At 44.1% G+C, this 15,989-nt stretch overlaps 1 long non-coding RNA gene across 1 annotated transcript in view; it reads left to right on the forward strand.

Moving 5' to 3' along the window:
* Positions 1-15,989, forward strand: part of LOC144687778 (uncharacterized) — a 49,978-nt gene that overhangs the window by 25,576 nt on the left and 8,413 nt on the right. The gene's annotated exons all lie outside the window — the stretch shown is intronic.

The raw sequence follows: 15,989 nt of genomic DNA on the forward strand, positions 1-15,989 counted from the left end.
ATAATGACAATATAAATGTATGATGGCAATAACAATGTAAGACACAAGGTGAGCTATAATTGCTGAAAATACATTGGTTAAAGAATTGGGGGGAGGTGTAATATAAAGGCCTGGCACATACAGGGTTAATGTAGAACAGAATACAATACCACCCACACAGTGGTGTAAGAGAGCACATTACCCAAACCCATGGTCAGTCGAGTGTTGGACAGAGCCATGTGTACCAGTAAGCATGGGGGCAGCTCCTAGATTGTATCCTTTTACAGTGATCAAGTATAATAGCCCACACATTACCAGATTTATTCAATGGCATAATTTACCATGGGAATGATCTCACAGCCTGAGTCAACTAGCATAATCACCAGGCTACCGCACATATTTTATACCTACAATTAATTAACCTGCAGTGTGTGAAGTGTAATTTAGATAAATGCAGCAGCCATTTTGTGCACAGTCCATTAGAGTACAATGTAAAAGTATGCTTTGCACCTTCCTATATCTCTCACTGATACCAATATTAACAAAAGCCCATTCTTTCACATAACGCATCAACATTGAAGCACCAAATATTTGGGAAATGAGGAAGCAGCGGAATTACAGAGCACCAAGCGTGCCAGAATACAGCAATAACTGAAAATGTTGTATCTTGAAGACAAAGGAATTTTTCTGTGGAACTTATGTTTTGTTCTGTTAATTATAAGGTGCAAATTGACTGCTTGGACCAATACAAAATGGTTAGAAAGCAAAGGTGATCAAATTTAATTGTTCATTTTATGCTCTTAAATGGAAGTAGGAAAATTAGTTGCATTTACAGCTTCAGGTTGTGAAAGAAAATTTTTAAATATTATTTTGCCAATCAGTTAATTTATAAAGTGCACTATGTTCAATGAAGATTGTGTCAGCATTTTAGTGTGATTCGGTGGTAGGAACTTTTTAAAGTTCAATCTCAGAGCAGAGGATCCCATCATTTACAACAGCACTAAACACTGTCACTTTAATACCAGTTGATAATCCACGTCAATTAACATCATTGCAACCTATCCTGTGACATCCCAAGACGGAATAGGAGAGTTTCTGGTTTCCCACTGAGTTAGGTAACACAAAATGACTACAACATGACCATGAGAAGCTATTTACTCCAGCCTTGTTGCAAGATGTTGTATACTGCAGCTGTTGTAATATCAATAGTTAGAGCCTCAGTCCACCTGTCCCATGTTCAAGGGCAGCTGAATACAGAGAGTGCCCTTATGACTTATTGAGACTAAGGCACTCATCTATCCAGTCTCCAGAGCTGATGTCTCATTTCCATTTTCAATCAAGCTGATCAGCGGTCTCCTGTACGTTCCAGAATTGATCTGATGGAGATGTCTTCCCCTCAACATGCCTAGCTAACTCCTGGCTACAGATACACTGCTTTCCACCTCTGCATGATCTTCAAAACCCTCCTTCTCCTTTGCTTAAGGGTGGGCAGTGGCTTCTTCACTGGAGGAAATTACCCCGTGTAGTGTAATCAGATCTGCTGAAAAGATATTAACATCAAAATTAGGAATTTATGGGTTTCAAGGTTTTGTGAACTGTGAACTTCTTAAGAGGATTTGATTCAAAAATCAATTACCTATTCAAATATATTGACTGTAGGCAGGACATAGGAAATAGTGTTAATATAATTTAAAATGCCACTGTCTCTAATTAAATAATTGCCAGCATAATTGATGAAATATTAGGTGTGTTTTGTAAATAAGTGTTTGAGATTCTTTTTCCTCATAATGTAGAATATCATAGACCATATCTATATAACACAGAGGTAAATGGGGCAAGGCTAGATCCATGGAGATATTGTCATTGCAATTCTTATGTTGGACTAATAATCTAGAGAAAGTTAGTTCAAATCCCACCATGGCAGTCTGAGGAAATTGAATTCAGTTTTCAAAAAAATATTGATATCCAGAGAAAGTGACCATGAAGCAGTCGGAATTTCATAAAATCCCAACTGGCTCTATTAAGTTCTTCAAGGGATTAAACCTGCTGAAGTTACCCAGTGTGGTCTATATGTAACTCCAGTCCCACACCAGTTTTGTTGACTCATAACCACCCTCGGAAGTGGCCTAGCAAGCCACTTAACTGGATCAAACAATGGCACCACCTTCTCCAGACAACTGGGAATGGGGTCGCACTGGTTAAACATTAGGCCTCTGTTCACATTCTTCCATACACTTGGGTGTGTAAGGTACTTTGCCGCTTGTACACAAGCTTTTTCAATCTCTGCAAGGATAGAGAAGGCAGTAACTACTCTTTATGTTGTTTGAAATATTGTTTCTCTAACATTTCAAAGGGAAGGCTTTTCTTGCTGTTCCTGCCTCTGAAGTGTAGTACATAGAGGCAAATCTGTAAGATAGTCAGTCCATCTTCCATGGAAAATGACCAACCATTATGAGGAAGACTTCTTCAGTACACTATGTATAGGAAAATCGTGTAAATAGGGGTTTTGTTGTACTTCTGGATGTTGGCGAACAGGAGCAGCACCGAACTATGATTCAATCTATATTGGTTGGCTCCTGGGGTGGGTTTAAAATGTGCAATGGCATTGATGGCTAATTGTGTAGTTATGGATAGATAGCTGTGCAATATATGTGGATGGCTTGTGAAAGGTTGGTTTTGAATGGCTGGCTGTGAGATAACCACAGGTCAGTCATGTGTACTGCACATGAATAGCTAGAAATGTGATGGGCATTTATGGCAAGTTGCGAGCTCTGCCTAGATGGTCATCCATATGCTGAACATAAATGGCTTTGTGTGTAATGAATATTAGATGGCTAGTACTGTGGTGGCCATATACTATACTTGGGTGACTGGTGGGCATGGATGTGCACTGAGCATGGATAGCTAACTTTGGTCTGGACATGATTGGCTAATGGATATCGCCTGGCCATCAATCTCTACCGGGTGGATATTTTATGCTGAAACTCTGATCTCACTTCTGTTTATCCTTCCTGAGACAAGTGATCCATTCTTAACTTTCATTCATTGACACTAGTTAGCATCCATTAAGAGAACCTTTCAGGAGGAGCTTGTCCCTCTGATCTAACTGGTTAAACATCAGGCATCTATTCAATAACTATAACAGCTAATACAGAAATGCATACATTTGAGAGAAGGGAATGGATGGATGTGGAGCAGGGTTGGTGAAGTCATTACAATAGGCAGAGGTTCCGATAGAGTATATATGCCAGCATGGATCAGCTGGGCTAAATGGGCTGTTTTTTTTTATAAAAGCGCAAGTTTATATAGCAGGGTAATTTGAAACTTAACTGATTTCTACAAAGTGTCTGCAGGTGAAGTGTGCACAGAAAATTCTTGTGTTGGTGCATATATCCTTGGAATTCTTAAGATGTAACAGAAACAAATACAAAATATAGGCCTTGAAATTAAAATGGTTATAGAATGAAGTGTCACATGACAGAAAGGACAGTTACAAGAATACTGACTATCTCCTCTGAAAAGGAAATCGTCTTCCTACTTGTTGGCTTTTACGTCAAGTATTATTTTTGGTACAAGGCATCTTTGAAAGGCCAGTGATGTCCGTAAATTAATACTAACAAGCACAGCCTAACAAAGGCCAAACAGTTAGACTTCTCTCGCTTTTCTTTGTGATTAAACATTGTTCATTGAACCAGATATAAATTTATGATGCTCTTTAAAATTTAACAGCTAACATTGTACTTTATTTTTATTTCATACTTTATGATCGTGACACCCAATGGAATTAGGAAAAAAATTCCTCCTATTGAAAGCATATGAGGCCCATAAGTCATGCCAAAACACAGTTAAGCAGCTAAACTAGTTCCAAATGTAGTTAGGTAACATATATCTATCTCTTTAGCTTCTCAGTCTTCAGGAAACCTTTCAATGATTGTCCTTCTCCTTGGCTGCCTCCTTGAAAATCTCCTCCCAGGGTCCTGCCACAGTCACCTCTAGGTTCCCAACCAGGAATTCAGCCCAATATCAGGATCAGAGCCCTGGAACGGCCTTATTCATGCACAAAGAATGGTATTAGTCGTCAGCAATGGCGAGGAAGTATAAGGGAAGAAGATAGTGAACTCAAGTGGAAGGAACATGTCCTGTACTTGCTTGAGAGCTAAAATCATTAATTTGCCTCTAAAGTCAGATCCACATTAGATTATAATGTGTGGAGCAGCCTCATTGCACACCTTAGGGCTATATGTATTAAAATATCGATTGAACTACCCATGGCTGGGTCTATGAGAGTTAAACTGTCCCACAGAGTTCCTCAAGGGAGGAATCATTGCTTGAGGCCCACAACTGTCAGTACCTGAATGTGCCAGGAATGTTTTGACCAAGATGGTTGCAGAGAATGCCTCATGGTAGTGACAGATAGGAATAAAAGTGAAAGAAAAATCTCGAGTGCAGTGTCTTGCCTTGTAGCATGAATTTGGAACATGTAAAGAGAAGTCTATAGCACTTTCACCAACACGGCCTGGCTGTAAGTGGTAGTGTGAAGCTTTAGGGGCAAAATGTGAAGGGAGCAAGTCATGTTTAACAAATTCCTGAGGGTTTAATGAGTGTCAAGGCTGAGAGAACAAGATTTTAGAGCTGATCTGCTTAGTTTTTATCATTAGGCGCTGTTACAAGCTCAAAGACAACAGTCTTTCTGGTTTGGTGTCTTTATTGAACTGAATGTAACATGGTTGCCACCAGACATTCCCTCATGGTAGAGGTCATATGACTATGGCAAGCCAGGTAGGACATGGAGTAATATTTGCATTTCAACACCCAATCAGGTGCCATTAAAGTGAATTCAATGTTGTAAGCTGCTTGCTAAACCAAATAGAGTTACTAGTTTATAATAAATAGAAATTCTTTGTTTAAACCTCACCTATCAGGTTCTCACCCCATCTACAGCATCCAAACAACTCGAATCAAACATACAAATAACACTCTCTGTGATAGTTATCATGGTGCAGAATCTCTCCTTGACCTCCTCAACCTCCCTGGAACAAGTGAGACAGTTGAGAACACCAACCATCCTTCTCCAACTCAGCGAGGATCAATAACGAGTACAGACGAACATGTCAGCAACAGCACTAATGAGGTGCCAGCCTGGTGAAGCTATAACAGGTATACTAATCAGCAGAAGTAGTTGCTAAGCATTCTCACAACCAACGGATTGAATCAAAGCTCTGAAGTCCTGCCACATCCAGTCGTGAATGATGGTGGACAAATAAACAACTCCATAAACTTCCCCATCCTCAATGATGGAGAAGCCCAGCGCATCAGTGCAAAAGACAAGGCCGAAGCATTTGCAACTGTCTTCAGCCACAAGTGCCAAGTGGATGATCCATCTCGGCCTCCTCTTCAGGTCCCCAACATCACAGACGCCAGTCTTCAACAAATTTGATTCAATCTACATTATATCAAGAAATAGCTGAAGGCACTGGATACTGCAAAGGCTAAAGGCCCTGACAACATTCCACCTGTGCTCCAGAGTTAATTGCATCCATGCCCAAGTTGTTCCAGTACAGCTACAGCACAGGCAATAGGGATGGGTAATAAATGTTGGCCCAGCCAGCAAAGCCCACATCCCGTGAATGAATTTTTAAAAATCTACCCAACAATGTGGAAAACTGTCCAGGTATGTCATGTCCACAAATAGCAGGACAAATTGATTCTGTTCAATTACTGCCCCATCAATCTACTCTCAATCATCAGCACACTATTGGAAGATGTCATTTGTAACAAGTGACACTTATTCCATAACAGGGGGCTAATCAAAGTTGAGTTTGGCTTCCACCAGGGCCACTTGGCTCCTGACTTCATTTCAGCATTGGACTAAACATGGACAAAAGAGTTCAATTCCAGAGGTGAGGTGATGGAGACTACCCTTGATGCCCAGGCAGCTTTTGACCGAGTGTGGTACCAAGGAGCACTAACAAAACTGAAGACAGTGGGAATCAGGGGGAAAACTCTTCACTGGTTGGAGTCATACCTAGTACACAGGAAGATGGTTGTGGTTTTGGGGATCAATCATTTCAGCTCCAGAATATCATTGCAGGAGTTCCTCTGGGAGTTTCCTAGGCCCAACCATCTTCAGCTGCTCCATCAATGACCTTCCCTCCATCACAAGGTCAGAAGTGGAGAAATTGGCTGATGATGGCACAATGTTCAGTACCATTCCCAACCCCTTGGATATTGAAGCAATCCATGCCTGCATACAGCAAGGCCTGGACAATATTCAAGTTTGGGCTGATAAGTGGCAAGTAATTCATGCCAGAAAAGTGACATGTAATGACCATTTCCAACAAGAGAAAATCTAACCATCTCCCCTTGATATTCAATGGCATTACCATCACTGAATCCTCCACTATCAACAGCCCCAGGGTTGCCATTGACCAGAAACTTAATTGGACTAGCCATATAAATACTGTGGCTATAAGAGCAGGTCAGTGGCTGGGAATTCTACAGTGAGTAATTCATCTCCCGACTCTCCAAAGCCTGTCCATCACCTACATCAACAAGTCAGAAATACAATGCAATACTCTTCACTTGCCTGGATGAGTGCAGCTCCAACATCATTCAAGAAGCTTGACACCATCCAGCACAAAGTAGCCTGCTTGAATGGCAACCCATCCACCATTCACTCTCTCCACCCACCACCAACACACAGTGGCAGCAGTATATACCATGTATAAGACACACTGCAGAACTCACTAAGCCTCCTTCAACAGCACCTTCCAAACCCAAAACCCACACCACCTTGTAGAACAAATTCATTTTCTTTGTTATCCAACTTGATGGCTCTTCCATCATTCAGTTTGATCTTTGCCTGTGTAATCCCAGCCAGAAAATTTCTAGCAATGAATATGTTCTTTTTCTGCATCATTACCTCAGGAATCCCCTCCTATCTGTTCCCAAAGATCCATCTTTGGCCATTTTCCATTCACCTACATACTACCCCTTGGCAACATCATTCACAGACATGGTGTCAGCTTCCCCATGTTCATTGCCTCTGAGTGGAACTTCCAGCCCCAGATCATACCCATCAGAGAGACTTCCTCTTGCCCCCTTTGTGACATCATCTGTTCCCATACCTGCTTCGACTCATCTGCCACTTCACACTTGCTTTTATTGCCTCCAGGCTTGACTATTCCAATGCCTTGTTTTCCAACTTCTTATCCTCAGCCTTCGGTTCATCCTAAATTCTGAAGCCCCTATTGTATCCAGCATCGAGTGTTGCTTACCAATCGTCTCTGCCCTTGGCTCCAGGTTGTCTCTGAATGGCTCATTTCTTTCCCACTGACTGATCTTGTGCATTCTCCCCTGCCCTACTTTTGATAACCATGCCTTCAACCACCATGTCTCTGTGCTCTGAAATTTCATCTCCACATCCCACTGCATCTTTACCCCTTTCTCCTCCTTTAAGAATTGCAGCAACAACAACAACAACTTATATTTACAGAGTGCATTTAACGTAGTGAAAAGTCCTTAAGCGTTTTGCAGGATTATTATAAAACAAAGTATGACAAGTAAGCCACATAAAGAGAACTAGGCCAGATGACCAATATCTTGATCAAAGAGGTAGTTTCGAAGGTAAGGCTGTGGATTGAACCCAGGGCCTTATATAGGCAAAGCACACTACTATTGAGCTACATCCCCTCTCATTGAAAACTTTGTATCTGACCAAGTTAGCTTGACACAGAATGTACTCTGCACTGAAGAGCTATTTGAGATGTAAGTTGAAGTCGCGCTTAAACAGCCCCAATACCTAGCTATTTGAAAAGTAGCACTCATCACTCTAATATTTGCCTTGGATTAAGTGAATGGGAGCGTTCATCTTACACACATCAGGTGGAATTTTCCCATCCAGCCAGGTTTCATGCTGGGCGGAGTGGAGAATCTAGTGGGAGCCAAAAAGTCGGAATCCCCCCGGCATGAAAACAGTTTGCAATTCTCCCGATGGTGGGTCAGGTATCCCCGCTGGCCAGTGACATGAACGTCATTTGCATTCATTACCTTCTCATAAATACTCATTAAATATGTTGCTCACTGGAATTACATGGCCCCTTCCAATCGTGTGTCACACCAGCGGGAAATCACATTGGTCTGAATCATGTTAGAAAAAGAGTGGCGTGCAGTGGTCAGGCCTCACTTCTCTCATGACTTCAAGGGGGGTGCAACATTCATAGCCCACCTGCCACAACGCTGCACCGGTCCCGTTGCGATGTCAGTGGAACACCACACTGCTGGGGATAAAGGGTTGGTCTGCTCCCGATGGGTGTCTCTGTAGTCCTGAAGGACAGCACTGTGCAGTGGTAACCAGGCAAGGCTGAACATTCAAATAGAGACCAGCGTTTTGACTGGGATAGGGGCGGGGTGCGAGGTGGAGAAAGGATAACGGACACATAGGGGGCAAAGGGGCAGGAAGGCATTGCAAGGTGGTGGAGAAGGTGGGGGAACAATGGCAGGCAGAGGGGAGACCGAAGGTTGAGAAGCTGGAGCCTGACAAGGGAAATTGAAATGCTGACAAACAAGGGGACGAATGGGATACAACATGTATAAATGGAAGGGGATGCTCCAGAATAGGAAACGGGTGGGTGGAGGGGGTGTGTTAGTGTGGTACAAGAGGGATGGGTCACACTGAGACTAATGAATGGGGCAGGTGATGGGAATAGAGACAGTGTAGTGTTCAGTCATGAGGGCAATGGGGAACTCATTGAAAATCAAAGTCCTTGGTCTGGGGCCAGCAAGTCAGAGTCACTCCTTGGGCTCAGAGTCAGGAGTCAGATAGTAGAGGCAGTCCTGGGGCTCTGTGGACCTCACAGTTAAGAGTGAGAGAGTAGAGACAGTCCTGGTGCAGCGGGCCATGCTACAGGACTATGCATGGCACGCATGTTGTACTCCTACTCTGGGGCGGGACAAGGGCTGTGTGCTCAATTGGGATAATGCACAGCTTGGTGTGCAGGGTGTTTTCACAGTCATTGTCCATTGGCTTGTCTGGCTCTGTACTGGTCTGCAGATGGGTTGGTAATGATTATGGGAGGCATCTGCAGCCTGTATTTGGGGAAAAAATAATAAAGGGGAGGCATATGAAGGTTTTGGGAGGGGGGGTCTCCTCTGTAGGTGACCGTGCGCACATCCTCTAGATGGGAAGGGGTGAGGGTCACATGGGACATGGGCACTTAAACAGTGATGGGCTCAGGGGGAGGATAGGAATGTTAACAACAACAACAACAATGATCCAGTCTTACTGGGGGAGGCTGGAGAATAACAATAATTAACATTGTGAGGTTCCAGGTAAATTTCTGTGACACAGACAGTGATAGAGGCAGTTGAAGCTGGTCTTGAAGTAATAGCACAGAAACAGCATCTTGCACTATTGAACTAAGGCACAGTTTTAAATCGAAAGAAGAAGCAAAGCTACACCAGAGGGGTCTGAGGCAGCGTGGGAGGAGCACACTGCTGGACTAAGGGGCCCTTTCTGAGGACACCCTCTAACTTGTTGGTGCCACAAGAGTAAGCTGGAGTCTGATTTGGGAGAAAGGAGGAAGATCTCCTTGAGAAGCTGGCCATTGGAACCCATGCCTTTTGCTGCACTGTAACAGGGAAATGTAGGAGTCTCTGGCTCAACATCACAGTCGCTCCATTTCAACATTAACACACAGGAATGTGAAATTTGGGGATGCAGGCAATCGTTAAGGAGGCAGAGGTGCTGCTTATATGGAATCCCATCAATGGAAGACTTCCATATGCATTCCAGAATTGGCATTCATAACGGGCCAAAGGGTATCCAGTCATTAATCATGAGCAACTTATTGTTTATTAGCATTGCCAGATCTGAGATTGGAGCACTGAGCAAGGTCAGGTCACACATGCCATTCAAACCTTCTCCAACCACTGTGGGATTCAGATGTTAAGTCTCAGGGATGGCATCCTGGTCACGTTGATGTGTGTGTGTGTGTGTGCCTCAGATGCAAGGCTGCATCTGCGACAAGGCTAGTCGGGCAGAAGCCACTATAGACCAATAGTTGCTATTGATTCAAGATTGTGAGCTTCACTATTTTCACCTGTTATTCATCAATCTATTCAATCTGTCATTTCAGGGAGAAGGACAAGAAAATTATGGACCCAGGGCTCAATGTTGCCTTTTTGAGGGTTCTAACAGAATGGAGGGGGAGAAGAGGGGACAGGTGACACCAAGCGCAGCTTCAGGAAGATGCCCCACCTGATGTCCAGGGTAGGGGAGCCACAGCAAGAACATGAGGATCAGGAGGATAGACCCAGAGCACGGAGGCGACTCGCTAGACCAAGGGTCTTCCAAAGACAACTCTCCAATTTGCAGATGAGTGCAAGACAATGCTGCACACGTCTGTGCTTGTCCCGAGTCCTGGTGGATCACATCTACCGCATTCTTTGTAGGGAACTAATGCCCCATGGAGTCAGAGGCTATCCCTGCCAGTGGCCTTGAAGGTGACCACTGCTTTCAATTTCTTTGCTTGCAGATCATTCCAGGGATCCACAGGGGATCTGTGTGGCATCTCACAGTCCACCACACATAGATGCATCAAGGAGGTCACAGATGCCCTCTACAGCGTGGCACATCACTATGTGAGGTTTATGCTCAATGAAGATAGCCAGGCTGTGAGATTCACAGAATCACACAGTGCAGAAGAGGCCCTTCAGCCCATCGAGTCTGCACCAAGATTCAATGGCTGTGCAGCTATCTTAGGCTTCCTAAGAGTGCAGGGCTGAGCGCAAATTCGCAAAGCCTGCTGGAACAAAGTCTCCATGGTGGTCGCCAACCTTCCCATGGTACCCTCGAGGTGCTCATATGTCAGAGCCACAACATCAGGCAGAATGCAGGCAGACTCCTCCCTCCTTCTCTCTAGTCTGCTGAGTGACTGCAGCATTTCTGCCTGATGTTCTGCCGCCTGTTGTTGTATCTCCAGCAGTATGTTAGCCGCCGCTCGCAGAGGCTCATCACCTGACTCAACTCGGCAAGTTGTTGGTCTCCAGCAGCCCTTCGAGTGCCAGGGTCCTGGGCTCTCCCTGCCTCTGACTGCTGCAGGGACGTGTCAATGAGGTGTTCTCCAGTAGGTGACTGAGCCTCACCTAGAGCTATGCCGCATCGAGGCGTGTGTCTCTTTGCAGTGGTGGTGGATGCGGGTGAGCGCATAATGGTTCTTCCTCGGTGGCTTCCTCAGCTTTCTCATCCGAGGTGGTCTGGGGACTGGGGCTTATGTTGCCCCTCCTCATCGGCCTAGATCTGCTGGTGCCTATAAAGAGAGAGAAGAGAGTTTTAGTTCATGAACATGCAGATTACAAGATTGCATGTCACTCACTGAGAATGTCAAGATGTGATGAACTGATGGAGGTGTGATCCATACTAGGTTGCTGGGAGAATCTGATCTCTCCTTCCCCACAGGAAAAATCCCTGTCCTCCCCAGCGATCTCAGGGAAATCCTTCTTGAACTGGGTGAGGGGTATGATGTCGGCCATCCCTACCCCAATCTGAAGGAATGTGATGGGAAGGGGTGGAGCAGAGGTTGGGAAACATGCCTCTGTGTGTGCTGGGCCCTCACCAGGAGGGGCCAAGGATGGAGTGTGAACAGCATGAGAGAGGGGATGGTGGTTATGTGAAAGTTTCTGTCAGTCAGTGGTGATATGTGTCCCCCGCTAACGGTTGCGTGAGATCCCTGAAGAGAGTGGCCCTTTGAGTGCATGATGCCATGATGAGAGTTTCATACTGGAGGGAATTGAAGGATGACTTACCCTGACGGAGCAGATGAGATCATTCATCTCCTCCTGCACTGGATGGTGTTGTGGGTGCAGTAGCCAGCTGTGCTGGCCTCCTTTGCAATGGCCTCCCAGACTGGAGAGTTGAGGTTGGTGCGCTTCTTGGAGCCCTCCCTGGGATAAAGCACATCCCTATACTGCTGCTCTCCTCAGACCAAGGCCTTGAGGGCCCAGGGATGAAGCAGGGTGCAGCCTTCTTCTTGTGGCTTCCAGCCTCCTTCGTCTGGTTGCCAGACTTCTTTGTGGGTTTCCTGGAGACAGCTAGGCTTGAGAGTGAGATGTGTGTGCTTGGGTGGCATTGAAATATGGCGCCCAAACCTTTGACCACATCATGTAACAGCAGGGCAGACGAATCAGCTCCCAACCCACCAGGCGATTCGGAGAGATATTCGCCTGTGCATAATTAATAAGCGGGTGCAAATACCCACCATTCAGAGCAGCAGGAAACGCACCGCAGAACCCACCCACCATGGCACTTAGTTTCATAAACAGAAAATTCCACCCACCCACTAATAAATTTCTATACTGCAAAAATGTATTTGCTGATTTCCAATTTGATATCTTTTGCATTTAGTTTTGGACTGTCCAGCAGGTCATTTGACTCAGCTTCTCAATATGTCTGTCTAACTGACCTCTTAGGGGATAAAATCAAAACACTAGTTTATTTGTGGTACAGTGGAATGTGCAGACCCTCGTTATATTCATCTAAAGGGCATGGGCTATAATTGGACCATGGCAACGAAAGAAAGGGAGAGAGTGGGTGGAGAAAGGTAGTAAGGAGAAAAAAAATATTATTTGCCGAACCTCAACCTCTAGCATCCCCATACTGCCTTAAAATTAAACCAAATACTAAAGCTCCCATATTGTTATTGGCCCAGAATTAGCTGGAGTGGGACATCACATGGTAGGCTCCATTTGTTAGATCTTTTTCCTCACCCTTCAGCTTGAAAAAAACTTTGTGACACAAATTACTGGCAGTACAAGTTAATAGTAAGGCATCTACGACCATGGTGCATGATGAGACCAACGGTCTATCCACTTAACCAATGAGATTTAAGGATAGAGAATGAAATAAAGGAGAAGGGAATTAAGTGAATTAAGGTCAAAATTAGAGATAGAAAGGGAGCAAATAAAAGACAAATGAAATGTAAAGAAAAGTTTTAAAAATTTAAATGTTAAATTCCTCTAGAAACAGCAAGGAGACTCCACAGTTTCAATTTTTCCCTTTGGGTAGAATGGCATTGCAGGAAAAAAAGTCATGTCATTAAATGGGTCCATACATTGTCAAGTACCTGCCCTAATTTTCTATGGCAAGTTTAATTCATTTTAACAGCAGAAATGTGGCAAATTCTTGAAACCCATGGGTGAGTTGCCAACGACCTCTTGTTTTCACCAGGCTAATGGTGCAGATTGTCCTGGAGTTGTGCAAACTCGCAACTCACAGATAATTCTCCATTACCACAAAGCGCTGTGCTATTTACACACTTAGAACGATGAACACTATTAAACTGACTGTTTCTTTCCCATCAACTTCTGGGCCAATAATTAGGCAATATAAAATATTTAGAACAGAATCACTACTAATCTCTAGATATTGGATAGCGGTTAAGTGAACAACTCCTCGAGCTGTTGTATTAAATTTACTAAATATTCAACGGCATAGCTGCAGAAATCTTTTGAGGTCATGATTTGAGAAATACTAGTTGATCTCCTGTGGCACTGCTCACAACAGGTCAGGACCAAACACAGTATTCATTTAAACAGGGTTAAAGGGCATGGGCTATAATTGGACCATGGCAGCGAAAGAAAGGGAGGGAGTGGGTGGAGAAAGGCAGTAGGGCAAGGCCCCAGAGGAAGAGGAAACTGAAGGTACAGAGCGGAGGGGCTGAGATCAGAAGAATTCAGTCAATAGGGTCTAGGGGAAGGGGTGTTGAGGAAGCCAACCAGAAGAGCTAGTGCTCTGTTCTGCCAAAGGGCCATGAAGGCTCTAAACGTTAACTGATTTCTTCTCCGCCGATGTTGCCAGACCTGCTGAGTTTTTCCAGGTAATTCTGTTTTTGAGCTAGGGGCAGGATTGTTGAAGAAAGGGAATCCAGGTCATTAGGAAGTGGAAGCATCAAGTCCTAAAAATCCAATTTTCGAGAGAGCAAGCAGAGTGCCGAGGTGAGGAAGTTCAGGCCAGCAGATGAGTGGAGGTCGAGTCAGGGGAAGCCCAGCTTACAGAGAATGGAGATGCTGAGGAAGAGGCTTTCAGGCCAGTGGAGGAGGATTGTGAGGCATGGGAAAGCCTAGAAGTGAGGAAGCTGTTACAAGGAAGAGTGAACTTAGGTCAATGGAGAGGGTTGAGTCAAGACGTGGGAAAGTTGGCCGGGTTGTGGAGGAGGTGGGGAGGGGGTGGGGTGGGGAGTATCTGAAGTTAATGGGAAATCAAGCCAGCAGAGGGTGAATAATAGGATGCATAGAGTGGGATGCCAATCTTAAAGGCTGGTATAGAAATAAGGTCTAAAGTATGGAAAGGAAAACAACTCCGGTGTGAACTAATGGCTGAACAGGGCGCGACAACAATTTTTCTGAAGTGGGATGAGGAGACTGAGTTCAGTTTCAGGAGCAAGTGCTGGCCGTGTGATGGCTGTCAGTATGTTGGGGGCTCCAGTGCTCCCATTAATTTTTCAACTGGATGGTTCCTGATTATTGGTCACCATTTCATTAAAGCCTCATGGTAAGGAAAGGATGTAAAAAGAAAAATCTTTTTTTAAGTGCCACAGAACATCCTAAGCAGATGGTCAGTTTATAATGCAGCTCTCAACAAAACTTCTGTGTAAGTCAGGCAGTTTGGGCTGATGTTCAATGTTTGGCAATAGCAGTAGAAGGTAGCAGCCAATTCACAAGGAAGGTGGTTTGCTTGCCATGTATTGGCAAAGTGGAGTATCCAAAATGTTAGCACCAACAGTATTGGGACACAATCAAAAGGGAACTTTATTTTAAGGGAATTGGAGAGCTGGACAGGAAAGGAAAAAGAGACAAAAACAAAAAGCTACTGCGGATGCTGGAAATCCAAAACAAAAACAGAATTACCTGGAAAAACTCAGCAGGTCTGGCAGCATCGGTGAAGAAGAAAAGAGTTGACGTTTCGAGTCCACATGACCCTTCAACAGAACTGAAGTATAGTTAGGAGAGGGGTGAAATATAAGCTGGTTTAAGGTTGCTTGCTTGTCCCTAAAACCACCCCACCCTCAACTTCTCTCCCCCCGCCCCCCACCTTAAACCAGCTTATATTTCACCCCTCTCCTAACTATACTTCAGTTCTGTTGAAGGGTCATGTGGACTCGAAACGTCAACTCTTTTCTTCTCCACCGATGCTGCCAGACCTGCTGAGCATTTCCAAGGAAAAAGAGACAACTGGCATTTCAGCTTCCTACTATTTTTTATAAAAACAAAACACGGCTTATAAAATTATGGTCAACAAGGAACCTCAAAATATATTGCCATTTTGAATGTCAGAGAACACCAAATGCTGTCACATAACGTTAGATGATATTCCACACCAGTTAATAAGTCTCTTAATACTATGCTTTACAGCACCACCTACAGGTGTATTACCTGGTATTTTGAGACCTTTTACAGCTTTAAAATATATAGTAATATATCATAGTGAAAGATGACCCACAAAACACAGTCTGCTCACACAAAGTTGAATAATTACTTCATATTTAGTGCTAACGAGCCATTTTTGTTAAATTGAGGAATTTCTGAACTAACTCAATACCGCATAGAGGAAAATGGACTTTTCAGAGTGGCCATGTTGGGAAGGGTCACTCTGCGCTTAGTACCAAGTTATTGTTTATATTAACATGTTGAAAAACTCCAACAACATAATTTGTAGTGTAATGATGTTACAAACGTACAATTGTACACTTCTCTATTTCTAAATCTGTGGAACCAGCTCAATAGACATGTCATCAGGAAAAATAACAGCCTCTCCCTTTACTTCACCAGTTTTCTTTATATCTCCTCTTCTGAATATGTTGACTTCTGCATGATTCCACATGTGCCAGTAGCTCTCCAGTGTCTCGCTGAAGTCTCCATTCCTTATGTGTATGCTTGGACAGAACGTTGGCAGGCTAACTGGATGGTGGGAAGCATTGAAACTCTTTCGAGTTATCAACAGTCACAGATTGCAA

Source organism: Cetorhinus maximus, chromosome 12 (assembly GCF_964194155.1).
Source record: "Cetorhinus maximus chromosome 12, sCetMax3.hap1.1, whole genome shotgun sequence".
Lineage (NCBI taxonomy): Eukaryota > Metazoa > Chordata > Chondrichthyes > Lamniformes > Cetorhinidae > Cetorhinus > Cetorhinus maximus.